At 35.3% G+C, this 19,493-nt stretch overlaps 1 long non-coding RNA gene across 1 annotated transcript; it reads left to right on the plus strand.

Moving 5' to 3' along the window:
* The first annotated feature begins 12,712 nt into the window (after positions 1–12,712).
* On the plus strand, positions 12,713–15,126 carry LOC135216838 (uncharacterized). Its single transcript, XR_010314938.1, has 9 exons — positions 12,713–12,851; positions 12,985–13,059; positions 13,189–13,281; positions 13,410–13,505; positions 13,620–13,688; positions 13,790–13,929; positions 14,072–14,154; positions 14,284–14,699; positions 14,981–15,126. It is a non-coding gene; the product is annotated as an uncharacterized LOC135216838 (long non-coding RNA).
* Positions 15,127–19,493: the final 4,367 nt, after the last annotated feature.

Below are 19,493 nucleotides of genomic sequence, written 5' to 3' on the forward strand. Positions count from 1 at the left end.
AGAAGTGGTTATGCACATACGCACCGTCATGTTGTTTACATACGACCAAAATCTGACCAAGACGCCATTCCTTTTGTTGGTCAATGCAGGATGATCCCTTACCCAAATCCCTTGTCTTTTCGTCAGGGAAGTGGGAGGGTTTTGAGGACTCAACAGCAACTACCAAAAATATGATTTCCTATGTCAAAAACTGTTTTCTGATAGTGTAGTCACTGAATTAGCAGACATAACATTATGCCCAGTTCAGGCACTTAAGGTTTACCTAGAGGTCATGGCAGACATCCCAAAAAGTCCGTTTTTTCCTACACTCTAGCAACACTTGTCACAAGCTCGAATAAATTTGACTACACTGTGTGTCTTCCTAACAGGAAAGTATGTTAACTATAACTAGGGAATGTTTGACTATACTGCAACCATACCCAGCATGCTTAAGTAAGTCACCACAGAACTTCACCCTAAAAAATATGAGTTTGCATTTAGTTTTTTGTTCTTTGCTACCAAACCTAATGGTATTTGGAATAAAGAATGGGGCCTTGAAACTAGTGGCTTGACCCTGGACTAAAAAAGTTTTTCGGTTGTTGGGATTAAAATTCAAGAGCTTTTTCGTCACTCTCAATTTCTTTGTGAAGCTCCTTGAGAACGAGACAGTGACTACACTATCAAAATCCAGGTTTTGATGTAAGAAAAATCTATTTTTGGTGGTTGCTGTTGAGTCCTCAAAACCTTCCCACTTTCCTAACGAAAAGACATGGGATTTGGGTATGGGATCATCCTGCATAGACCAAAAGAAAGGCATGGCATCTTGATCGGATTTTGGTCGTATGTAAACAACATGCCGGTGCGTATGCGCATAACCACTTCTTCTTCTTCTTGTGGTTTTGACGTAGTAGGTAACTGGGTATTAGCGTTAGCAGAGGATAATAGAAAGTTCCCTCTTATCCTGAGTCCATTTATACTCTATCACGCTATAATGTTTATTATTACGACACAAAGCCCGGCCACAAGACCAGTCAAGAGAGTTCTTTGACATTAGTCTGTCACCATGGAGCTTTGGATAGACCAAGGAAAAGGTAATCCTTGAGGACTCAACAGCAACTACCAAAAATAGGTTTTTCCGATGTCAAAACCTGTGTTCTGCCAATGCAGCTAAATTATTAGAAATGCCAAGTCCAAAGTAAATATTCACATTATAACAGTTGAAAATAATTGACATCAAACCTTCAATAAAAACTCGGTACATCACCTTTGAACAACACATTCATCCATTCTTGGTTAAAACTAATGCTAATTTGAGCCATCCAACAATTAAGAGTTAAATTTTTTAAATAGTACTAGTATATCATTTTCATTTTACAGTACTGTATTTTAGAATGGAAATATGACATACATAAAAGCCTAAAAATAAGCATGATAAAGGTTCTTTCAACAAATTCAATACTTGTATCACTAGTAAAATTCATCTTTTCAGTCGAGAGAGAGAGAGAGAGAGAGAGAGAGAGAGAGAGAGAGAGAGAGAGAGAGAGAGAGAGAGAGAGAGAGAGAGAGAGAGAGAGAGCAGTAAAATTCATATTTTCTGTCTTTAGAGATAGACTAATTGCCATTAATTACTGAAGTGGAAACTCCTTTGCCTGCAAGTCCCAATAAAGAAGAAATTAACAAAAATCTGGTGCACCAAAAACACTTAAGCAGTCATTACAGAATTGCTGGAGGTGACTAGACATCAGTGTGCTGTACAGCACACTACAACCCAAGTCTAGTGTAGTAAATACTAGTCGCCCTCTTAATACAGTAAACCCCCCGTATTCGCGTTCTCCGAATTTGTGGACTCACACATTCGCGGATTTCTCTCTGGAACATTTCCCTACATTATTTGCAGAAAATTTGGCTATTTGCAGTATTTTCCTATGAGAAATATCCACAAATTCCTGTTTTTTTTCATCAATTTCATCATAAAATGCACTTTTGGTGATAAAACTATTAAAAAAACCAGTATGAAAATTGTTAGTGGGTTTTTCTTGAGTTTTAACTAACAAAATAGGAGGTTTAAAGCATGTTTATAGGGGTTCCAACTATTTGCAGGTTCTAACTATTCCTGGGGGGATCTGGTACACATTCCCCATGAATACGGCGGGACCACTGCATACATATTACAGTGCTGGGATGTCAACAACAATACCCCATCAAGAATGCTAACTGCCCTGTACTATTTGAATTAAATAGTAAAGATTTTAATACGGCATAAAGTAATTATGTTCTATTTGAGTAGAATTGCTGTGCATTGGGAATTGTATTATTTGACAACTGCACCTATAATTGAAGATGCTCAACAATAATTTACTAACTTTAGCACACACAGACAAATTAGTTGGGCACAGTTCAAAAGCAAATCAGAAGATACTACCTTAAATTTGGGCAGTGTAGTTGGCAACTGCAAGCAACCCAGACTCATTCCCTTTGCAAGATCCTCTCTCTTTACATGAGTAAAACATCTCAAGCTATGACTGCAATGAAGCGAAGCAGCCTGCAACTAAGTAAGAACCAATTCACACAAAAGTTGAAGTGCCTGATCTCAAGACTGAATTCATGAGAAAAGACTAATGATGACTTAGCTAGCATAAATTACACATGTAAAACTAAAATATCCATAGATGCTTAAGAATAATTTGCAGTAACTCTACTGTACATTCATTTATGAAATGCTATAGTATTGAGACATCCTTCACCATGGTCTAACATTCTGTAGTTAAATTACTAGAATTTTCTTTACCATTCAAAAATGGAGAAATGGGCAAACAAGTCCATTTCTTTAAACAAAGGAAATGGCTATATTTGAAACTATGGACTATGAATACATAATTTCAAATTGTTCTAAATTATTCTACATTTGAAAGTTCAAATTGGAATAATAGAATATGTTAGTGCCAAACCATTAGTTGTATGTACAGTCACTCACAAAAAATTTGCAACTTTCTTCCAATAAGTTTCATTCACTAAAAACTGACTTATTCTTCTGATATACTCAAGTACATTTTTTTCATTGGGATATCATTATTAATAATCTGGATAGCATGTACAGTATAAATCAATGGCAAGAAAAATTAAAAATTTTTAATCATGAAACATTTTGAAAAGCCACTTTAGATCATTAGGAAGTTAAGGACAAAACTAAAGTTTGAATCTGAATATGAACCATGATTACTTACACAATATTTTGTCAAATAATTTTTCAGCGTGGTAGACATTTTTTTGCAATATGTTTTCTTATTTCTCCTCTTTATAAAGTGCATTAAGTATGTTTCCAAATGAAGGCATGGGGTTTATTAAACAGTTGTGGCTAATTTACAGTAACTGGTATTCACTGCATCCAATACACTGTAATTAGTACTGTCCTTAACAGATACTGACTTTTATAATATAAAAAAACATCTTTAATATAATCATACTTGCATTTGTTTTTATGAGTTACAATGCATTTTGAGACCATTTTCAAACAATTCCAATTAAAACATGGAAAAGAGGAAAATTGCCTAATCTTTGATCACTCATCATCCAGATTAACTGGTCAGCAAAATCTCAGGACTGGAACCCAAAAGAAAAATATTTTTGTTTATATTGTTAGCAAATGGGACTGTGGTCAAATAAAGACCAAAAAGAAGCCCTGATCAGTCATGTTAAATCAGTAAGGAAGTTATTTCAACCAACGCATCACAATATTAATACGTTTCAGTGAAAAACTCGCTTGTTCTATGTTAATTAGACTGGGTGAAGTCACTGATAAGACGTGAGCACACCAAAATACTGAAAGATAGAAGTAATAGGCTGGCCAAAGCACCAGCTGCCCATTGATTATTATTAATAGGGCTTAGTTTTTCCAGACCTCTGAGTCTTAAGTAGACTCTTCTTGGGCTGGTTCTCTGGGATTAATCCTGAGAAAAAGAAAATGAAGGAAGAAAAAACATTTAAAAAATAAAATAAATAAATAAATAAAAAAAATTAAAAATTAGACTTTATTTAAAAAACATGTCTTATTTCAAAAATTTATGATGTTGTCAATTGACAAATCTTTGCTTTCAGCATAATACTTTTCATTTTTGAATTCCGTAGATAAATTGATCTTTGTTGGGTCCAATTTGGGCATTCAACAAGTAAATGCTGCACTGTCATGGGTGTTTGACATCTATTAAACTTTAATGGGTCAGCATGTGGTGTTGACATCAAGTGACCATGTGAGAATCTTGTGTGTTATATACGGAGCCTTGTTAGGATTACCTCTTTTGATCTTTCTTGTTGTGAAGATGTCCTCCATGCATACACTTCAGTTTTTATATTTTTAAGTTTATTTGTGGTTGGCACTAAGGCCCATTCTCTTTTCCAATCTTGGTATATTAATGGTTGACAGATGTTATCCAGTCTGACACTGGGGCATGTGTAATTGTCGGAGGGATACTGCAGGCTAATTTGGCAGCTGAGTCTGCATTTTCATTTCCTTTTATTCCCACGTGTGCTGGAATCCAACATATTTCTACTGATAATCCTGATTGGAGGAGTTGATGAATTTTTTTTTTTTTTGTATTTCTTGTACTATTTGGTTTACTGACTTATACTGTCTTATAGCTTCTATAGCACTACATCAGTCACTGAAAATAATACACACACTTGCTTTTTCCTCAAATATCATATCAAGTGCCATTTGTATGGCCGTAACTTCGGCAGTAAATATTGATGATATTACAGGTAGACATCTTTTGATTAACATATTTTTCGAATATGCAGATGCTCCTACTCCAACATTATTTTTGGAGCCGTCTATGTGTACCATGAATTTGTCTCCTTTTCTTCTATTCTGCTCCAAAGCATGTTGGTGGTACATTTCTGTAATTGTCATATGTTTTTTAAGTAGGTAAGACAGGGAGGTACATGTTTTTATTCGTTTTAACATTTATGGTGGTGACAATTCTATAGGTGGCTGAAAAATTGGATTTACGTTATGTAAGTTCATTAGGTATTTAGCTCTTTTTGGGAAAGAGCTAGTATGTACTATGAATTTCTGTTTCTGGATTATAATTTTGAAAGCAGTCAGCTGCTGGAGATGATCCTGCTTGTAGTGAAAGACCTATTCGTATTATTATTAAATTACGTTGATGTTTCAAGAGCAACACACCTGCCTCTACCAGAAGCAAGCTTGTTGGGGACAATCGGAATGCTCCTGTGCACAATCGAACGCCTTCATGGTGCACTGCATTGAGAGTTTTTAATGCAGTTTTGGAGGTGGATGAATATATTGGACAGCAGTAGTAATCTATTATGGATAAGACTGTTGCCTTATATATCATTAATAAAATGTCTCGCTTTGCTCCCCAATTAGTGTGTGATAACTTTTTCAATTTGGCAAGTGCTTTGATGCCCTTAGCTTTAATGTATTTGATGTGCTCTTTCCTATTAAATATTGATCAAATATCACTCCTAGATATTTGATTTTTGTACAAAATTGTATTTCAGGGCTATAAAGGTGAAGTTTGATTGTTTGGTTCTTCATCCATCTTTTGTCTTTGTAGAATAGGATTGCTTTTGTTTTATCAGTTGAAAATTTAAATCCAACTGAATATGTCCAACTACATATACGTATTTGAAATAGCAGTATGTATTGAGAACACTCTGACCATGTCTCAAATTGCTACTCGTATAGTAAATAACAAAGTCATCAACATATAAACTGTTTTTTACACCACTTGGTAAATTTATAGTAATGTCATTAATTTCTAAAGCAAACAATGTACAGCTCAAGACACTACCTTGAGGGATGCCTTCTTCCAGTTTATAGATTACTGAGTAGGAATTTTCTACTCTTACTTGAAAAGTTCTGTTTGTTAATAAGTTCTTAATAAATATTGGTAAATGGCCTCTTAGTCCCTTGGAGTGGAGTTTTTGCATGATGTTATGTTTCCATGTTGTCGTATGCTTTTTCTATATCAAAATATATAGCTATTGTTAATTTTTTTTGTTAAAAGCCTTTTTTGATATGATCCTCTAAATGTGTTAAGGGATGTAGGGTTGATCTGCCAGTTATTGAACCTGATTGTGTTGGTGTTAAAATGGATTCTTTGGTTATTACATACGTTAATCGTGCATTAACCATTTTTGCTAAGATTTTGCATAGACAGCTTGTTAGGGATACCGGTCTATAACTGGATGGATTATTTGCATCCTTTCCTGGTTTATTTATTGGAGTTATTATGGCATGTTTCCATTTATCAGGAAAGACACATTTTAGCCAGATACTAATGTAATATTTTAATAAATATGATTTAGCTATAGGAGCTAATTTTTCTATCATTTCAAATGATATTTTATCATATCCTGGTGCGGAGGGATGACATGAGTTGAGTATTGAGTATTATATTTACTTTTTGTTTTCTGATATTTTGAAAATGTATATCTAGGCTAGAGTAAGCACTGATGTTTTCAAAATGCTTTCCAATTATATTTGATATTTCATAAGTATCATGGTATATGTTTCCATTTAAATGTGCTGCACTTCTTGGAGGTCTTATATGTTTTCCATTGATTTTTCCTTATCTTTTGCCAGATATCCCTTGTGGATGTATTTGAAGATATGTTAGAGACATATCCTTTCCATGATGCGATTTTTTCAGCTATTACCGTTTTTCTAAATTTGGCTGTATATTTGTTATATAGTGGTTTAATGTGGTTAATTGTTGTTTGTTATAACTATTTTGTTTAATATGTTTATATTATAAGGCATTTTGTTGAGTGATTTAAGGCGAGTTTTGAGACTGTTAAGATTGCGACCCATTATATGTTTTATTTTACTTAAGGTTGTTAAGGCTGGATTCCACCATGGGACAGGGGATTTTGTGGAATGTGATTTGGTTTTTGGAATGCTTTTATCTGCAGCATTTATTATGAAGTTTGAGAAGGATTCACATGTAGTATTGTGATCGTTGTTATGTGGGAGTGGTGGTATGTTTCGAGTGTATAGGAAATATTTATCCCAATTAGCTTTTTGGATATTATATCTAGTAGGTGGCAATATTTTGAAATTACTTAAGTAGTTCAGAATCATTGGGAAATGGTCACTTGTGTATGAATTGTCTAGGACATTCCATTCAAATTTCTCGGCTACATCATTTGAACATAATGAAATGTCAATTGAGGAAAAGGTTAGGTGTGTACATATTTGTAAAATATGTTGGAACTTCACTTTCATTGCGACAACACAGGTTGTGTTTCATTCTAGTTTTTTCTATGTTGGTTCCGGGTATGTCCGTGGGGTTATTAGTATCCCATAATGGATTATGTGCATTAAAATCTCCTACTATAAGTAGGGGTTTGTGTATACTTTTGCTAATAAGTTCAGAAAAATCACTAAAATTTGCAATGACATTTGGTTGGTTATATTAATTACAAATACTAGTGATTTTACTTTTGTCAGGCATATACTACAGTTTCATAGTTATTATTTGATATGGCATAGATGGTATGTTGAAAGGTTCTTATGTTATGCTATTATGAACGTATATAGCTGTGCCTAAATTTCCACCATCAGTTGGTGAATAACAGGCAATTTTGTAGTGTTGGATATTTGTAGGGTTACTTCCTATATGTTGTAGACATATGCACATTGGCCAGAAATTTTGATTTTGAGTGGGAGATCTTGGCCTGTAAATTTTATTTTTGCAATACTATTTTGTTTATTTTTATCTTTCCTACTTGGAATTAAATAGAATTCTAAATCATGTATATTATTGTATCTTAACTTAAGGGAGTCAAGAATCAATTGTTTTAAGGGTAGTTCTTCTTCAATGTTGGGTAAAATAACTGTGCCCTGTATATAATTTAATATTTCATGACTTATTATTGTTATTTTTGTGCCATTTATTTCTTTTATATTTAAAAGGTGGTGGACTGTTTTTACGTGGTTACCTGAAGAAACCATTCCTTTTCTTTAATACATCGGCATTCCATTTCTTGTATTGGACATATATTCAATAATTTGTTTTTTAGTATTGCTGTTGATATTTTATTTTCAACTTTAAATACTAGAAATCTTGACCAGTTATCTGGTCCAAAAAGATTATCAAAATGCACCAGTGTTGGATTAAGACGATAATTTTTATTTCTCTTTGGACCTTGCCTTATGTGGGTTATCTGTGTATCAGATTTGTTTCCTTTCTCTGTTACGTATGGTTCCATTGTTATTATGTTTGTATCTTCTGATTGATTTTTACTTTTTTGTATAATTTCTATAGGCCCTGCTGGGAGTTTAGGATCATATAATTTATTTGGAACTGGATGTTTTGCTGCATTATTATTTTGAACTGACTGAGGGAGATTCAGAGATAAATTTCCAATGGTCATCAACTGTACCAAATTTTGTCCATCAAGAGGCCCAGGGGTACTAATAACTTTATTCGCATTAATCATAAAAAATTAGAGAAAACAACAACAAAAAGAAATAAAGTGAGAGAGCAAAAATATATAATAATCATTTTGAAAAGATATCATTGGCTTTTCGTGAAGTTAAATCTTCCGCCAATGGCACAGGTGAGAAATGACTCCCAAATGTCTGCATCCCTACCCTACCCCAAAAGGGGATGGCATAACATGATTATTATGGCCCAAGTGTAAGCAATACCCGCTTGGTAGGACTAAGAGTATTACGAAATACAATTATCCCCATCCTAACCATGTCATGGGCAAACCGGACAGAATGCTGAAAGTTCTATCCCTAGAACCAGGGCCCCCTGGAATCCATGGTCCAGCTCCACAGAAAATTCCACCAGGAAAACCAGGTACGAACATTTAACTTCAATCCAAGTTATGATATGTTTTCTTATTGATTGGATATTGAAATTTTTGACAAAAGTGGAAAAATCCACAGATTTTATTCCAAAAATATATAATGTCATATGGGACTCTTTGGTTCGAACCTGGGAAGAAATTCCTGAGGTTCGAGAGCCCCCTCACCACGTCAAGGTAGTTCCATAATGAGGGGGAAACATTTCTATTAGTTATATACAAAACTAAGTATGAAAATCAGTTGGGAGAACCCAGAATCTGATTTATTCTACTTCCAGTAGGAATTGATATTACAAAATCAGCATAACAGTGAAGCTGTTTACAGAACTCGATTTAAAGGAGAGAAAAAGACATTTGGTTCTCAAATAATCTTTGCTGGGCAATCCCAAGTAGACTTCTTGGAAGATCTATCTTTTAAAGGATTGCATGTCTCCATTCTGAGGACTAAGATGTGATATATTAGGCTAAGGTCCTTTTGATAGTTGTGGGAAAATTATAGGATTGACTGATACCCATATTACATTAAGGTTCTATAAATTATATTGGGGGAAAACTATAGCAATAAAGTTAGGTTAACAAACTAAGGATAAGTTTAAGGAACTATAGGATTAAGTTAGGAAAAGTAAGGTATAAGAGGATAGATTGGATAAGCTGTAAGGATAAGATAAGTAAGTTTTTGCATTGTAATATTATGGTAATAAATTAGGTTAAGGAGAGCAAAGCATTTTACACATTTTATGAATCCTTTCAATTTGTTCCTATTAATATCCTGCTCCACTTGTGTGACTTGAAAAAAGCCCCTTCATGAAAATTTCACCCATGACACTAAGCTACTATGAGATTCAGGGTCTCTGTAACACGGTTTTTTGGACTTTGCTCCTTGTCAAAGCATCGGATGTAGCTGAAAGTTGACATATGTATATTTTACAACCACACACAAATTTTGTCAGCATTATCAATAACGTAAACCCGATAGTTTTAATTTTTATAGAGTAAAAATGCTCTAGCCGACGCCATGGCCAATGATTACGAGCCAAGAGTCGAAAAACATTCATTACGTAAGCAAGGTAAACACGCCTTTTGACGAAATGATGCCCCCGCCCATCCACCAGGCAGAAACTCCATCGGCTCTGAAACCCAAAGACTTTATGAATGGCGGAACGATACATAGATGTGGGTTGGGTATCAGTGCTAGCATAGTAATACTACTGTAGCAGTAGTGCCGCAACAGTATAGCAGTAATATACATGAATTAAACGTTTAGGCCAACTGCTGGGATCCTTGAGATCATTTAGCACTTCTTACAACTACAGGCGGTCCCCGGGTTACGACGGTTCCGGCTTACGACGTTCCGAGGTTACGACGCTTTTTCTTAAATATTCAATGGAAATTCCGTCCTGGGTTACGACGCTTGTTCCGAGGTTACGACGCTGACGCTTCCGACGCTCCGAGTTAACGACGCTTTTAAAAAACACATGCTATGATAAAAATCCTTTATAGTTTAGCACAGTACATAATAAAAATATGTTTTTGGTTACATTACAACAAAAATTTTGAGGTTATGATGATTTTTATTTTGACATTTTTTTTTTTTTTTCGTATTTTTTGAATTTTTTTAGTGACGCCGCATATGCGGAACTAGTTTGCGGGCGAATGAATACACTAGCTTGGGATGCGCAGTTTAAAACAGTCCAAAAGCGCAAATATAATGAAAAATCATTGCTTGTTTCCAGTACATAATTAAAAAAACTAAGTTTCTGGTTAGATTACAACACAAATTCCAAGGTTACGACGTTTTGTTATGCTTTTTAACGATACCTCATATGCAGAACTAGTTTTTGAGCGGAGGTGCATAAATAATTAACGCTATTAAAACTGTATGGTAAATTGACCGAACAACGACCTCGGACGGTCGAGGAAGCCAAGCGTAACAATACGAAAGGACGCCACTTCAATCGCGTGTCTGCCTGAAGTTCAGTCGGTTGTGTGCTAAGACGTTGCTGAAATTCCTTGCCATTTTCGCAAATTTACAATGGCTCCTAAACGCCAAAGTACTTCCTCCGATGATAGTTCATCCAAGAAGAGGAAGGTCATCACGATGGAGGTCAAATATGACGTGATAAAGCGTTCGGAGAAGGGAGAAACTAACACCGAAATAGGCTGTTCTTTAGGCTTGAGCAGGACCACGGTGGTAACCATTGTGAAGGACAAGGAACGTATTCTGAAGCATGTTAAGGATGCTGCACCGATGGAAGTCAACGGTGATAAACGAGAAGCAACGTAGCCAGAGCATTGTTGAAATGGAGAAATTGCTCATGATCTGGCTGGAGGACCAGAACCAGCGACGTGTTCCGGTGAGCTTAAGTGTGATCCAGGAGAAGGCTAGAGCGCTGCATGAGGCAGTAGTGAAAAAGTTTGGCGAAGGCAGTGCTGGTGGTGAATTTTCCGCGAGTAGAGGTTGGTTTAACCGTTTTAAGGCTCGTGCAAATTTGCATAATGTGAAGCTGCAAGGTGAAGCTGCTAGTGCTGATAGCGAAGCAGCAGAAAGTTTTCCAGGTGGTTTGGCTGAGATAATTAAGGATTGTGGTTACACGGCTGACCAAGTCTTTAATGTGGATGAGACTGGATTATTTTGGAAAAGAATGCCAAATCGAACGTACCTTTCCAAGGAGGAGAAGTCAGCACCTGGCCATAAAGCTGGAAAGGAGCGACTGACTTTGCTGTTTGGGGCCAATGCAAGTGGTGATTTGAAACTGAAGCCCTTGCTGGTGTATTTGGCCGAGAATCCCAGGGCTTTCAAGGGCATTTTCAAGAGTCAACTCCCTGTGATTTGGAAATCAAACAAGAAGGCTTGGGTTACCTTAATGGTCTTCGAAGATTGGTTCAATGAACATTTCGTGCCAGCAGTGGAGCGGTATTTTGACTTCGAAGGGTCTGCCTTTTAAGGCCCTCTTAGTCCTGGACAATGCCCCTGGTCACCCTTCAAATTTGAGCGACATGCATCCTAATGTGAAGGTGGTGTACCTCCCACCCAATACCACATCGCTGATACAGCCAATGGACCAGGGAGTAATAGCTAATTTCAAGGCTTACTACCTTAGAAGGACCATACGTTTTGCTTTGAGGGCCATAGAAGCTAACAAGGAGTTGACACTGAAGCAATTCTGGAAGGGCTACAACATTGCTGATGCAGTGAAAAATATTGCAAGTGCTTGGGACGAGGTGAAGACGACCACTTTAAATGGGGCCTGGAAGAAACTGTGTCCACAGTTTGTGCACAGTTTGAAGGCTTTGACCAGGCAGAAGACGTCGAGACTGTGACGAGGAAGATCGTAGGGCTAAGCAAGAGGCTGAAACTAGATCTTGAACCTGATGATGTAACAGAGCTGCTGCTTCCCATGGAGAGGAATTGTCTGCAGAGGACTTACTTGAACTTGAACAACAAATGATTGAGGAAGAGGAGGCGGCACCAGAGCCAAAACCCAGGTCATTAACTGTGAAAGGCTTGTCAGAGGGTTTTACTCATCTGGAGAGAGCCTTGGCTTCTTTTGAGGCAGAAGACCCTAACGTTTCTAGGTTTGACAAAATCAAGAGAGGAATCATGGATTTGGTGACTTTCTACAAGGAGACCCTGAAGGAGAAGCAGACGAAGAGAAGTGTGCAGTCCAGGCTTGACACTTTCTTTCACAAGTCTCCAGTACCACCACCTCCCACTCCTAGTCCTGGTAAGGAATTCTGAACTGTTTTACTAATTTATGTGTTTACATAGTGTACATATTAAAATGTGTTAATTTTTTAATGTAACAACTAAATGTAAGAGTAAATTGTAACTTCATTAATTTTCATCATTTGTAATTTTATTGCAGAAGTGGTGACAGTTCCAGATCCCCCTGTACTACCTGTGACAGTTCCAGATCTCCCTGTACTACCTGTGACAGTTCCAGATCTCCCTGTACTACCTGTGACAGTTCCAGATCCCCCTGTACCTGGACCCTCTGTATCAGCCCGCCCACCTGTACGTGTACAATCAGGTAAGCAATTTCATTTTTCTCATTTTCATGTTGGAAATTGTTTACACCCTACATACATACGTACACTAACTTACATAGTGGTACAATGTGTTTGATGTTGCATAACCTTATTATTTTTTTTTTTTTCATTCAGACCCCTTTGATAGTGACAGTGACCCAGATGACCCTGAGCCTTTCCATGGTTTTGATGCCTCGCCCTATACATCAGGTAAGGAATCCTTAACAAATTTGTATAAAATGTTTTATAAATTGCTAATAGAAATTTTATTAAAAGTGTACATATGCTACAATTACATCCACCTTATAATATATTTATGTACCCTATCATTCTTTCCAGATCTAGATGTTCCCTCATCAGTTGATACGAGTATCACCTCTCCAGAGCCCAAATCAGTTGATACGAGTAGTATCACCTCTCCCATTCCTTCAGGTAAAAGAAAATTCTTCATTTTTTATATTGAACATACGTATTACACACTACATATGTCAAACAGTAATAACATGTGCAGTAGTTACAGTAGTAGTAACTATCATTTTATATATTTTTTATCATTCCAGACTCCCAAGCACCTGCCCATCCCACTCCATAGCCCAGCCACCCACTCTCATGTACCATATGGCCATCCCAGTAAGCAAGCCAACCACTAGAATTTGGTAAGGACATTTTTTTTTATTAATGTTTTATTATTACATATGTAATAACCATGTTATGTATGTAACATACATACATACTATATAATCATATGTACTATTACATTATCATTCCAGACTGGCATGCACCTGTGACTTACATAAACCAGACCTCTACATAGCCTACATGTCTTCATTTTGCTGAAGGTAAGGAATTCTCAGTTGTGTTTAATGTTTGCATACGTACAATAAATTTTGTACACCTAAGTGGTTACATACTGTCCTTTAATATTAATTCTTCATTCCAGACTGCCCATCATCCTAGCCTGTTATCTGTGATAAAGCACACTGAAGTTAGGTTTGGAATGCATCCTTATCATGAATGCTCTACACCTCCACCTCCATCTCCCACAACCTAGGTAACAGCTTTGAGACTCACTAAAAGTTGGTAAGTTATGTAAGGAATTTCTAAATTAAGTTTTATACTACATGTTATATGTGATATTAAACCACTGTATGGTGCATATTACTGTATGTAACTTACTCTGCATAGAGGACTTACTGACAAAATTATTTTTTGTACATTCCAGAGTCCCCTGAATGATGTAGGCTATGGGGCCACATAAGACTTTGTCCATCCAGGGTTACATTGAACGACAACTTTAAACTAAAAGTAAGGAATTAATTAACATACATTAACTCTTTTAGTACTCTTGATATATCTACAGTAATTAACATATTGCATTCACAACTTTCTGTAGTGTATATTTTGTACACTAATTTTGTTACTTTTTCCTTCCAGAACCAACATTTTTCACACAACTCCAGGTTGTTACTAACAAATTACTACTACAAGTGTCATCAAGGGATAACTACAAGTAGAAGCACCATTTTTGGATGGAAAAAACCCTTCAGGAAAGTATACGTATCACATGTAACATGTAGTGTAACAAAGTATGAACAGTAAGGTTTTTACATACAGTAGTATTACATACGTACATAACTTTTTTTTTACAGGAATTTCCAACCAAGTTTGATTATGTACATACATGTTATAAACCACTGTACGTATGGTTACTGTATGTAACTTACTAAACATACATAACATGACTTAACTTTGATACTTTTTTGGTACATTCCAGAAAACCAGGACCCCCTCCATGATGCAGGCTATGGGGCCACATAAAACTTTGTCCAGGGTTACTACATAACATAAAGGTAAGGAATTATACTAGTAGTAAACATACATTAAGTAAGTTTTATACGTACATACTAAAAAAAGTGACCAAGATCTCTCACATGGGATAAGTGATCAAGGTCCCTCATGGAATTACGTACATACTGTACACTCCCCTGCTGGAACAGGGGGGTTGGGGGGGTAGACCAATCATTTACTATGCATACCAGTTGATATTAAACCACTGTATGGTGCATATTACTGTATGTAACTTACTATGCATAGAGTACTTACTGACAAAATTATTTTTTGTACATTCCAGAACCCCCTGAATGATGTAGGCTATGGGGCCACATAAGACTTTGTGCATCCAGGGTTACATAGCACAACAACTTTAAACTAAAGGTAAGGAATTAATTAACATACATTAACTAAGTTTTATACATGTTATATATGTGATATTAAACCACTGTATGGTGCATATTACTGTATGTAACTTACTATGCATAGAAGTACTTACTGACATACTAATTATTTTTTTTTGTACATTCCATTCGAACCCCCTGAATGATGTAGGCTATGGGGCCACATAAGACTTTGTGCATCCAGGGTTACATAGCATGACAACTTTAAACTAAAAGTAAGGAATTAATTCACATACATTAACTTTTTTACTCTTGATATAACTCAAAGTAAGGAATTATAAACTAAAAGTAAGGAATTAATTAACATACATTAACTCTTTTACTCTTGATATCTATAATTTACATATTGCATTCAGGACTTTGTGTAGTATTTTGTACTAATTGTGTTATACTTTTACCTTCCAGAGCTACCAGACTGGGATTTTAGTGTACTCCAGGATCTACCAAAGGATTACTACATACATACTACGTAGTGTACAGTGCATAATACAGTGTTTAGTGTATAATCTAACCTAAGGATTAAGTGTAGTACATTGTGCTTTATAGTGTCACAAGAGTTTAATAAAGAATTATACCTTCAAGAACCATCCTTTGCCATTGAAATAACCACACTACACATCATGCAATATACTTGCATGTCACACAGGTAAGGTCTCTCTAACTTTTTCTTAGTTTAAGGCATATTTCCAAGTGTCGTTCCGGCTTACGACGATTTTCGGCTTACGACGCGCCTCAAGAACGGAACCCCCGTCGTAACCCGGGGACTGCCTGTACTCGAGAAATTAGTTTTTATAGACAGATGTTAAATTTTCTAATCCAACAGTGCCCATGGTAGCCTTCAGTGTTATCCTGAATTATAACGAGGCGAAAGTGGGTGGAGCCTCATGAAGTCATCATTCTGACGATAATTATTGGTGAAGGTTTAAAGCCAATATACGGTACCGGCTGTTTTTTTTCAGTAAATAGGTAGATAGCCAATAAATAAAAATTGCTTGACATTGGATATAGCAGTTATCAAATCAAGCTTGTCTACTATGTTTTTGAAAATTACCAGCTATTCCCTACATCTTGTCAATCTGATTGTGACCTATAAAGTAGACTGTAATTTCTTAGGAAACCTATTTTGGGAGTTAGACTAATAATCGAAGTGTTTTTGTATTTAATAACATATTTTGTTGGTTTGTTCATTATGACAATTATCAGTGGAGAGGTTCCAGAGTTCATAAAGGTGTACTGCTTTGCTTGTATTTAAATTTGTATGTCATTGTTGCCAGAGGTTTAGCCTTCGTTACGCACAGCCAATCTTCCATCGAGAAAGAGGGAAGAAATGCCGTCATAAGTTACGTAACGAGTGCGTTCGAAACCTTTTCTCTGAGTAAGTTGGCCCGTCTTCAAAAAAGGTCACTTTTACCTTATAAGTACCAAATTTATTCAACCTACGTAATGCAGAATACAGTCAAAATTTATGTGTAGATATAATATGTATTCTGAATAAGCGTTATATTTATGAAATGCATAGATAAAAAGTTATTGCGAAAAAACCGTGTTACAGAGGCCCCGAATCTCATAGTAAGTATCTCATTACAATACCTTCATCCCAGCAAATGCTTGTAGCCTTGGAAATACACCAATATCTCTCTTTTAATAACACAGCACTGGTATATGAGAGTACGTAAAACCAAAAACACCAGAAAATGGAACAGGTGGGAAATTCCCTAAACATTCCAGCCATGAGAGTTATTTTGTGAGGTGGCTTCAGATAATACTTTTATTGTTGTCCAAATAGTTTTGGAGTGTGTTGCAAAACTTTTCTAAATGACCATACATGTACAGCATTCATCTTAAAATTACTTCTTATACCTTCATATTAAATGTATATTAAAAACCAAATGGATCAAAGACACTTCAGGTACATTTAAAAAATACATGACAACACCCGACTTTCACATTAAGTAATAATTTGTCTATAGCATAATACCTATTGTAAAGGACGACACAAAAAGTATAAAGATGTTGCCATACAACAAAATCCCATAGTATAACAAAACTAAGATGTTCCTGCAACCCATTCAGTGAATTTTGCATTAATAATGAAAAAAAGATTTAACAATACCAATACACATTTCCTGTAACAAACTTTAGTAGAAGGGTTGTGAGCTTTAACTGACAGAATGGGCTTCTTACTATCTTCAAAGATTAATGCTGTGTTGTTGATGTCAATTTATGTAACCAGATCATTGATTTCAAATTTTTACTTTCATATGCCTAACACAAATAAAAGCTTGGAGTAAACATCAAGGGTGATTTTGTGTAGGATTACACCCTCAACTAACACTATGCATATTGTTACATACATCCTATTTGTGAAATACACCAAAATTAACACTGAAAAGAAATGCCATTACTGATAATCAAGATTCCCAAGTGGCCAGATTAGGGATGATATACTTTAGGTAAAAACAGGCCTGTTAAAAACTGTAAGCACATGCAAGAAAATTATTAGAGCACACAATAGCGAATAATTATTTATCCACAATAAATTACACAAATGTCAAAACAAATTACCTGTACGTGAATATTGTTCAAGTACTACTCAGATATCTGAGGGTAATTAATGACTCATAAGCACAAGGCCACAGTATGCAATGATTTCATGAATCATGGTCATACATAAAACTATCAGTTTCTTTGAGCACTTTACAGGTCATTAATACACATATACAGAATATTTTGGCACAACCTAAAAGATTAGTTTCAGAGACTTCCCCAGAGGTTAAATAACATCTCTAAAATAAAAACAATATCATAAGAGTAAATGATTGACCTGCATCTTAATAAATAAGTATGGTATAGTATACTATAACTTTCTCTTTCAACAACTGCATAATTATCAAGTATACTGCAACAGTTTCTAATTATTCTATAGTTTATAGTTAACACAAAATATAACTGTGTATATAGTAGTATTCACATTTATTTCTAATTATTAGAAATAACTTATACAAAAGGTAGATGAACTAATTTATGCTAAAAAAAAAATAATAAAAAAAAAAAATTCTGAAATAAGAAAATTGAGTGAAAACTTTCCACCATGAGACTTAGGATGTGAGAACTGTAAAAAGAATTCCTTTATGGTTATCTTGCAATTACCACCTCTATGAGAGGTTTGTCACAGGATGGTCAGTAATCACTGGTTAAAGATACTTGTATAACATGAAAATTAAGTGAAATTATAAAAGGAAACACATCAATTCTATAACATGTTACACATATATCTGTAACTGGGATTAGATGGTCACATTTTCATCTGATTGTGTACACACTGCTCCATCAAAATCATAAAGCTGTCAGAATACAGTTCTGATAATTCTAAAAAATATGGAATTTTTAATGAGTTGCCAAATATAATTTTCTATGCAAAATGCACTACTCCAGTAAATATAACTTCAGTCCGGTAAAATAAAACCTTATCATCATACATCTACAGTAATGAAGTCTGGTATTACATAGTGAATTAAGAGGTTTAATAAAACACAATTAAGGTCTGAATGAGACCAGAATATAGATAAAAAGGATATACCTTACTTAGTTGATCAAAGATTCAAAACTTAGCAAAAGTCAATTTATAATGTTGAAGATTCTAACAAAATCCAAAATTTCTGTGATCAGTGTCTCAACCCTGCCTTATGATAGTGGTTTAAATTGAAGCAGAGAAAGTTTTTTGTCTATGTTTTAATGTAATACTCATATTCAAGACTTGTGTCAGGGTTCTAGTATGTATAAGTATATATGTTTAAAAAAACCCATGGAAGATAAAATTGCTTCATATAGCAAATGCCATAATCCTTTAACAGGTGTCATTTGTTCTAATGTAGGAGTCATCATCCCATACCTGCCAGTTATATATCACTGCAGGTTTCAAGCACTGCTACATATATCATCAACAGGAATAGCTATGTTTAATTTGATCAAAGAATACAACCTTAGCTGCTTTTTCAGTATAGTACAGTGGAACCTCTGTTTTCGTACATAATCCATTCCAGAACCTCCTACGATATCCTAAACGTACAAAATCCGAAACAATAATTCCCATAGGAATAATGTAAATAGTATTAATGCGTTCCAGACCACCAAAAATATTAACAAAAAATACATTTTACAGGGAATACACACAGTTTTACATACAGAAAACAATGAGAAATAATTAAAATGAACAATGAAACGAATAATGAACATTTAACATCACTCTTACCTTTATGGAAGACTGAGAAGAGGAGATGTACTGTTTGGAAGGGGAATCCCCCTCCAGAAAGACTTCACATATCAAGAACCTATCTGGAGTTACTTCTCAATGTTTCCTAGTGGCACTGTCTGAGGTCACTTCCCCACTTCCATTTTTAATGGCAGTAG

This window comes from Macrobrachium nipponense, chromosome 6, assembly GCF_015104395.2.
Source record: "Macrobrachium nipponense isolate FS-2020 chromosome 6, ASM1510439v2, whole genome shotgun sequence".
Taxonomy (NCBI): Eukaryota; Metazoa; Arthropoda; class Malacostraca; order Decapoda; family Palaemonidae; genus Macrobrachium; species Macrobrachium nipponense.